This window comes from Gavia stellata, chromosome 25 (genome assembly GCF_030936135.1).
Source record: "Gavia stellata isolate bGavSte3 chromosome 25, bGavSte3.hap2, whole genome shotgun sequence".
Lineage (NCBI taxonomy): Eukaryota > Metazoa > Chordata > Aves > Gaviiformes > Gaviidae > Gavia > Gavia stellata.
In genome coordinates, this window is record NC_082618.1 from 4,875,425 (window position 1) to 4,885,344 (window position 9,920).

The window sequence follows — 9,920 nt, forward strand, 5'->3', positions numbered from 1 at the left end:
TCCTGTTATTCTTAATGTGTGGAATATTATATCTGTTTTGAAATATTATCCCTATAAAGAGACACTTCCCATCTCTTGTGCTGACAATGTGTAGGCTGGCTGACATTCTAATCGTATGGATGGATAACTGATGTCTACAAGCTTAGAGGTGGGATTCATATAGTTTGTAACTCAAAATCTCTTACCTCACAGCACTCTAGCAGCAAAGCAAAACAAATTAAAACCCACTTTCAGCTGCCGCGCTGGCAGACAGCAACTTCAGTGAAGGTCTTAGGGGCTGCCTTTATGCTAAATAACGTCTGAGCTTCAGGAGGAAGAGGTCATTTCAACTCATTCCACGGCACTGGAGCTATGCAGTCCGTCCGGGAGCAGTATTTCACAGATGGTATTTTCCTAACGCAGATGGGGCAGGCACTTCCAGAAGATTCACAACAAAAACTGTGGTTTGTATCAGTTTATCAGCTCCTTTATTTTTAAGACATACAGAGAGACTGGTAAACCTATATTCAGCAACAGCAGAGATTTCAGTTTTCACTTGAGCTTGGAGGAATGGGATGATTTTACAATACTGGTTCAAATCTAAAATCAATTGTGTTGGTATCAAACGTCCGTGTTCTGTGAGTATGTAACCATCTCTCGAGTTTTCCTACAGTTGAAGTGTACACATGCACAAAGCTTACTTTAATTCCAAGTGCCCTAATCCTCCTGGAAAAAGCAAGTTTCAGCATGGCATCCTTGATAGAAATGATCAAAATGCGCTTCTTGTTAGTCACAGTAATTACCCAGGAAGGAAAGCGAAGCAATATGGTGGGAGTTGCCAAGTTAACTTCACCAAAATTCACACTCACAAAAGAACTCTTTGCAAAATGAGCTTACAAATCCAAAATCATTCCCTCTAGTAAGTCATTAATAATTTCATATAACAAATGAATTTGGGGGAAGCTATTGCAATCTGCTCATAGAGAATTTGGTAAGGTGAAGTGTGTAAGTTAGCAGTTCCCTACTTTTTTTCCTCCTACCATTTGTGCTGGGAGGTTTTTATGAAAGGGAGTAATAAGATTGCTGGGTTTTCTATTTCACTAAAAATTCTCTTTGCAGTTTTTTGCCATTATTCAAATGGCAGATGACAGCTTGCTAAGAATTTGACAGAGACACCCAATTTCTCATGCACATTGCCAGAGCATCGCCACAGTATAACAACGTTGACCTCAACAGGTTTTAATGCTTTCGAAACTTTGGTTTTATCTCGCCAAAAAAGAGCCACTGGGTGGAGCTGCAAGTCTGTGAGACAGGTACCCTCTCCTCCCGAGTTCAAGTGTTGCAACCGCTTTTGCTTTAGCTGGTTTTTAAAAGAACTGGCAGACCTGCCCAGACAGGGAGGCTGATGGGTGGCGTGGGGGTGCCTGACCATCCAGGTCTGTCCTCAGCCTGTGGCATTTGCAGTGTTGGACTTCCCTCGGCTGGCTGGATGCAGTCATCGTTTTATCTTTGTGTAGTCATGTCAAAGAGACTGAGGAAATTATTTTTCCACTCAGAACTCATTAGAAAAGACGAAAAGTTTGCTTTCTATTTTTAAAAATAGAACTAAATATGGCACTCTGACCTTTGAGAAAACTTGCCTAACTATAACAAGCTGATGCTTTCAGTCCCATACAAAGGCCTTGGTATATTCCTTTGTGGGATTTGGAGCTGCTGAGGATATCAGATGGGACAGTTGTCAAGCCCCAGTACTATCCCAGAGATCAACGCTTTACAAGCTCGCCTGCTTTCAGAAACCTTGCTGGGAACCTCATCATGCTTTTGTTCCTGTCCTGCTCATCATCACCTATGATTTTGATGCTTATCGGGATGCAGATGACATGCAGGATAAGGAGCAGGGGTTTTTAAAGGTATTTAAGTGCAGGATTTTTCAAAAGGATTTGAATTAGTTGGCTGCTTAGCTTTTTTCACACCTACCCACCTCCCAAGCTTTGACAAAAGCAAGTGGAGGATTCCCTCTCCCTGCTCGTGGTAGAAGTGGGGGAAGAAGTTAGACAGCAAAGCCTCTGTGCTGTTTTCCAAAAAGATGAGTAAGCTTCCTTTGGCTGCCCTGCGTTTTGGCTCCTCCAAGCTAATGCTGCTGCAGACTTCCTGTTAGATCCTTGATTTTATCAGATTATAACTTGTTTTCTCCTGGCAATGCTTTAATTCTTTCTACTGCACTGGGTTGTCATTGGCTTTTCTTTTCAGGGTCTCAGCCCTATTATGTAACAGCAGCAGCAAAAAAAAGAGGAAAAAAATATATTTCAGATCTGTTTCTACTTCTGCAGAGGAGCCTTTGTGCACAATTACTCATCCAAGAGATTCAGCAGGTATAACTGCTTCCCCCAGGGGCTCCATTATATAATTGGATTTCAGCCATACAAATTAAATCCTATCTTACCCCTTAGTTAAGCCAGGCAGTAAGTATTTAATGCTAATATCCCTGACAACTATTGCAGGGAGAAGCAGACATGAAGCACAGAGGAGACAGACGCATGCATTCTCTACCGGAGGAGCAGGGAGGATGAGCAGGGAGTGCACTGACAGAAAGACACCTGCTATATTTTAAACACGGCTAAACTTCCCCAGCACGAGCCATGGTGTCTGCTGGAGTTGTCGTCTGGGCTGGAACATGGTTCTCCCTTTGTTTTCCACCCTCCAACGTTCCCATGTATGCACTGAGCATTCACCCCTCCAACACACACACACGTGCGCTTCAAAGAGCCACATGCCTAACCCTGTTTGAGTTTCTATGGAAGTCTCGGTTCTTGTGCAACGTCTGAAGGAAGCAAGTTTAGTAATATTAAAACTCAAGCCAAACACACAAACAAGCAAAGAATCCCCAAATTAAAAAGAAAATCTCAACTGAGTTACTAATTCATCTGCATTTTCTGTTGCGTTCTGTCTTCTCCCAGCATGTTTCTTTTAGACAAAGCCCTCTGGGCAGAGACCATCTCTTTTGGTGTCTGGTACATCAGTCACATAGTTAGTACATAGTAATAAAGGGAAATAGATTCATGGTAGGAGCTAAACCAGTCAGTCTGGTACTGTAATTGGAACATAATCTCATATTGACAGTATTTAACACAGGATGCGCAGGGAACAGATGGCAGCATGCCAGGCCTGAATCGTTCTGCAAATATTGGAAAGATATTTTCCAAGTCCAGCTCCTGAACCTCATCTCCAATGTCGGAAGCTTTGCTTCCCCAAACAGCCCTAGGTCCACTCACTAATCCTGGTAAAAGCCCAACACACCCATGTGCTCCTGAGTTTGCCGACAACCTGCCTAGCAGTGTTTCTGTTGCTAACTACCTTACAAGCGTTTAAGCAGATTTGAAAAAGCAGTAAGTGCAAAAGTCTCCGACATCCATTGGTACAAGCGCTCCCAAACCTCTCGATACACTGACAAGCCTTTCCCTTGCAGACAGAGATCTTGCCTGTGACACAAGACGCGAACCCACGTGCACTTTTGGGGTCAGGGATATCCACCAGCGTATCAGTCTGCTGCTTCTTTCACCTCTAGAACCTTCAGTCGTAAAACTAACTCAACGGGGGCATACTGGCAATGAAGAGCTGTTCCTTTCTCTAAGCCTAAAACGCTGAGCTAAGGCAGGTGAAAGGAGAGAAAGCACATTTATGTCCAAGATGCATCTTATGATACGGAGTGCAATGGTGTAAGTGCAGACACAAACTCAGCTTTCAAGGGTACAGAAGTATACCATGCTTCTTATGTCTGCTACAGGAAGTTTAAATTGATTTTTCTCTATTTCAGCAATTAATTCCCATGAATCAACTTACTGTACAATGCGGCACTATAATTCACAAGTTTTATGTATTATATGAATAAAATTGCACATATATTTTTATGTGATTTTCATTTAATTGAATTCCAAGGAGATTTATCTCCTGGGTTATTAATAAATCTTAATATGGCCTATAACACTCAATTGATATTTAATTAACCTGCAATAACTGCCTTGTAAAATGTAAATTAAATGCTTTATTTTTGCAGGCATATAACCTTAAATCAAATTCTTCATTCTACCAGCAAAGCAAAAAGGAGTGGGGAAAAAACAAGGTTGCAGGCAACCAAACCTTAGACCTGAAAATATTTGATGTTTAAAAAGCTTCAAAATGGAAACTGGATCCATGCTTTGTAATCACTTCTTCTCCCAAGGAAGTACTTTTCCACTGTCTCCCCACCTTTAAAGATCACAAGAATCTGGGTGGATTTAGATGAAACATCAAAATCTCAGGAGACTTGAAGAGAAATGAGAGGCGCCCATTATTAATAATAAGGTTGCAAATTCCCATAGGTATTGTGGTATTTGGCATTTTTCTTAGTCTTGGCTCCTAGAGTCACATTATCAAATGAGAATGTCAATTTTCATTTAAAAATAAAAAAAGGAAAGATGTTAAAGCCCTTTGATAGGGGAAGAAGTTTGCAAACCTGAATGTCAAAGGCATGAGAACTAAGAGACAAAAATACATAAAATTTGATCCTTATCTTTAAAAGTATCAGAACTTTTTGAGAGACTTGAGATGTTTGAAAACTGGGAGGTGGCAACAAATGATCAAAACAGCCTTTACGAGAAAAGATGAGAACAGTCCAAATTATATTTTAAGATCAAGCTGTTCTCCTCCCCCTCCCCTAGCGATTTACATAGATCTACATTAAATACTGCAAACTGCATCAACAACTATTTCTGATTTCAAAACTAGGATAGCTAGCTACCTTTGCAAAGTGATTTGAAAACTTCAGGAGAATATGTCTGTCTAAAATTGATAGGCCCATAAAGTTTTACTGCCATAGCATCTAAACTTAGCATATCTTTCTTTTTTAATGCACGGAGTGGCCAGTCTGTCTTACAATATTTTATTAAATAGGGTATTTCCACCAAAGGACAGTAACCCTTACTGTCTGTAATCTGTCTGCATTAGATCACTTTAAAAGGTATTAAATGAAAATCAAAAGTTAAATGTACCATGGATTTTAAAGGTGTCACAGCATGGAAGAATAAAAATGAAGAGAATGGATTCTGACTTGCAATGAATGAACGGAAATAAATCCAGATCTTCTGTAATGGAAAGCCTGTCCTCCCTCGCTGTTCATCCTCTCCAGTCACTCATTCGCCACCCCGTTTGCACAAACGACAGCCAGTGAACCCCACTCAGCCTAACCAAGTGCAGTAATTCTGCCCAGGAGCTCACGAGGCTGAGGGGTTTCTTAAACGGCTCCAGCGTGCCATGTAGCAGGAGGGTACGTGATCCTGCCATCCCGTAGTTACTCAAGGGCTCGCGTGAATTGCATTGCTTAGAAAAGCATTGCTGACTAGCCCAAATTTTGCCACTCTCGCACTTTGCAAGCAGCTTCCCTGCTTCAGAAGAGGAGTACCGGGAGCGGGGAGTCAGCAGATGCAAGTGGCCTCATGCTCACAGTAATTGACTGGAATTTTGCAGACCTGGGTTTAATCCCCAGCTCCAGCGTGGACTCACTGGGTAATTCACAGCAGGTTTCTTCCTCCCTCTCTCTGCATTTTAAGATTTTGGCAATTGATCAGAATTAGCCTCCTCTCCTTCTCTTACCTTTCATCTTTTTAATGGAGGACAACGTATCCTGCAAACGTGCTGTGTCGGATCTGCTGCCAGCCATTGCTTGGGGGAGCTGAGCCCAGCGTGAGTCTGCAGCCCACAGCTCCTTCCCAGGACCGTTGCGTTTTACTCTACTGGATAAACACTGACACAGTAGATTTGCCCCCCCCCCAAAGTGGGTTTCTAATTGAGCTGAATCTAGCACAGCTCTCATTAAGGACTGACCATGACTGACAGTTTACATTTACTTGGGTAGCACTTTTTATCAGGCAAAGTCACCCGGGAGCTGCACCAGGAAGAGACGGAGCGTCCCATCTACCCACAGACTACTCCTAACGATGCTCCTGGGAATGAAATCACAACATGAGGAACAAATGTAATGGATCAAAAATTGGGGGGGCTGCAAGTTCTCAAAAGTGCTTAGGACTTAGGGCCTGACAGGCTCCCCACAGAAATGTTACCACTGAGTTTAATAAAAGCAGAAGTGGGCCACGTGTAGACCTGCTGGCGGCCCCTGCATGAACAGTTTCTCTCTCAGGGATGTAAGAGCAGACCCACCATCGCCGGAATTACTTCTCTCTGCTCTGCCCACTGCACAACAATCCACGTGACTATCCTATAGTCACACCCATGTCTAGCCCTAGTCCTAAACCCATTTATGACCATACCACCCTCTTCTCAAATCCCAGCTCCGATCTCCTTTCCTTTGATGAACGCAGCAGGCTAAATATTCCTGACATTTCCACTGTGCTCAAAGTCACCTTTTGTTCAGGGCTCTCACGGCAACAGCCTCAGTGGGAACAGAGGGAATTCACCTGCTTGGCAGATGCGGCTGATAGCAAACCTGTTTCACAGCAAGTAACTGAGAAGAAAAGCATCTACAGTCCTGCTGCTGCTGATACCACTGGGAGTAATCCCACTTACTTATACGGAGATAGGTACTGACTATGGGGGATCCTTAACAGAAGTCAGACACAGCACTTGCAAGCTCTGCCTTTCTCAAAATTCACATCTGGAAATGAGCAATTGAGCAAGAACCAGCCCCACGAGACACATCTAAATCAGCCCATCTTAATATTGGGCACATGCTCTTAACTCGCACGTTGCTGTGCATTCAAATGATTAATGGTTCAATATAAAACTCACATAGCATTGTACCGTGGTACTGCAGCACACCACCTAGATCAATACACACGCCATGCCCCAGGAGAAGAACCGGGATTTTTAAACCAAAGAGAATTAGGTGCCTGATTTCTATTACATTTCAAAGGGATTTAGAAGCTCTGCTCTCTCTCAGGAACCTCACCAGACTACCTTGGAGGCTGTACACATGCTTGACATGACACCAGATAATGTTTGTGGGCTACGGCATAAATGGGGATTACTGCCTCTGAAAAGGAGGACTTGCTGAAGTGCCTGTGGTTTAAGGAAGGATTTGAAAGGGGAGAGAAGTACAGAGGGAAGCTGTTCTAGACAGAAAGTCACATAAGAGAAGGCTTAAAAACCAAGAGTAGGAGGAAATGAAGGGATCCGAAAAGGAAGGGATTTGGGATAAATGAGAGGAGGAGGAGGAACGTCAGCTAGCAGCAAGATTACATGGGGCAACGTGTGAGCTCCTTCAGCCCTTCTTCATGGGGTGACTGGAGTGATGGGAAAGGAAAGATGCATCAGGGAGCCTCTGGGCCGGCTGCAGGAAAAAAACGGGCAACCACACAGTCGTGGCGGGAATAGAGGGGATTTGGTGAAATTACAACCCAGCTTGCTCAGATCACAGAGTAAACGATGATGGTAACTTGTTACAGGCAACTCCAGCAAATATAGGGATCAAAATACAGCCAGTGGGCATCCGAGCAGAGAGTGAGCACCGCGGCACAGGTCAGGAACGGTGTGGGGAGGAGCAGGAAGCTGAGAGATGGCACAGCTACACCCCAAAGCAGTGCTGGTGGAGTATAATGGTGTAATGTTCAGTCACCGGACTGAATTAAACAGGACTGGCTCTGTTCATGGATTTTCCTGCACTAGTTTGCACTGGTTATCACAGATAAGCCACATTAATGCAACTCTGTTATGATGTTGGGAAACCTCAATAATGGAAATTAACTGCTCTGTATGGATGGATGAATGGAAGTTACACAACTGCTGCCCTATTTCCGAGAAGCACAGCAATGTTGAGTGGGTGCAGCCAAATTTAATAGCTGTTATCAAAATCAAGGAAAGGACCTCCATTCAAAAGGTAATCAGGAGAAACGCAAGGACTCGGTAGTATTGCACAACCACAACAACTCTGGACTCACACCAACGACAGTAACTCCAATGCTGGAACAATGTACCAGCTTAGTGATTTGACATGCAGCCAAGGGGCTTACAAAATACCTCCAAACAGTTAATGCAAATCCATATTACCGGGTCTATTAATGGCCTGTCATTGCCTGTCTGCAGATCACTATTTTGTGCCAGTAAGCTCTAGATTTCCTTAATCAGTTATCCTTAACTGACATTTCTAGCACTGGTGGGATTCCATAAGGCCCTAAAATCAGGAGGACCAATCTCTTTTCTACCCAGGGAATCACCATAATCTCAGACTCAGCATTCCCCCACCCTCTGGCCTCAGCTTCTTTTTTCATATAACGGGGAGAAGGTTTTGTACCTTCTCTGTAGCCACAGGACATCTGCGTCCAACTGTTTTCAGACCCGGACATGAGTTGAGTCACTCAAGCAGACCTGTTATTTTGATTTCCTTATTGCCGCGATTAAAATTTTAAACCGATTCTTGCAATCTTTCACACACATGACAAAAAAAAGCCATTTACAGTTGGTTTTAAACGTGCGCTTGACTTTAGTGGAACCTGGTATTTCTGCCCCATTTGCAGAGGACTTGGCAGGGAGGACAGGAGAAGGACTGCATTTCCCTTGTCTTGGTTCTCTTGTCTGTTAAAGTGAAACCTAAAATACTCCCCTCCATTTTGGATCAATGTCACATAACCTCATTTCCTCAGCTTAAGAAAAAGCCTTGGATTTTATATGTTGCACTAAAATATGTCAGCACCGTTAGGTTAATAAACAGTGCTAAATCAAAACCAGGCTCCAGTTCGTAGATCATGTGAGCTATGTCAAACACGGGGAGTGATACCATAGAAGAGATGTAATGGACAGCCTCCTTAGCCTGGTTTTTATGGCTGTGAAAGAGAAAAACCTGGTGTTCAGTCACTTTTCATTCACCAGAGGCTGTCACACAATCTCTCACAGCTTTTTGAGTTATGTTTATTTTTTCTGGGGTTCCCAAGAGCCCTACCTTCTGATCCCCTTGCAAAACCTCCTATGTGACTACCTAAAGAACTAACCCCTGAGTTACAGCCAGAACTTGAAGCTTTTACTGCATGTTAGACCAGAACCTTACCTGATAAATCAGAATATCCCCCCATCAATTTACACCGACGGCGGAAATAATTTTCACAATTCAGAGGAACAAAGGTGTGATTTTCTTCTCTGTGTTGACTTTTCCTATGCGGTGACTGTTAAAGCCAAGAAACTTCTCTCCCTCTCATTTGTCAGTAGGACATCCCAGCAGCTTTTAGGGACATAATTCAGCACCTATGGCCACCCTGGCCTGGCAGCACCTCCCCATCCCCGCCGCAACCGGGAGGCCACACTGCAATTCCTATGGGGCTCCTGGTGAAATTAAAGCAATGAGTCCCATCAGGCAATCGCCTCCTCAGAGACTGTTCTTGTTAGCAGTACTCCTAGCCAGCATCCTTAATTTTGGGGGAAAACAATCAGGAACGTGTCTCAGAGGCTATCACACATGCTCATTCATTCAGAACTCCCATGCTTCTGATGACCAGCATAGGTAGACGCACACTAAGACCCCCAAGCAGATATTTACTGTCCCTCATACCTGAAACATGACCGGTTACTGTGTACCTTTAGAGATTAATAGCGAAAATGCTCCTCTCTCACTCACTGCTGGAAAGAAAATGTTTTTGGAAAGCTTTTCATGTCATTCGATAGCGTCCAGTTTTTCCACTGAGAAAAGCAAAACCTGAAACCTACATGATGGTTCAGTTTTTCCCTTGGCAAAACCCAGCAAAACGCTGCTCAGCATATATATACACCTCTTGCTGCTGCTTCTGAAATCTGTCACGGATTAACGCAGTGATGCCAGCAGGCAGCCAGAGCAAGGCACAATCCAAGGCCACCTGAGTGTCGTTCACAGGGGAATACCCAAGGCCAGGGCAGAAATTGCACACGAGTTTTGATCCACCTACAAATATTTGCGATGTTGCAGCATGTCAACATCCCACTGAAGC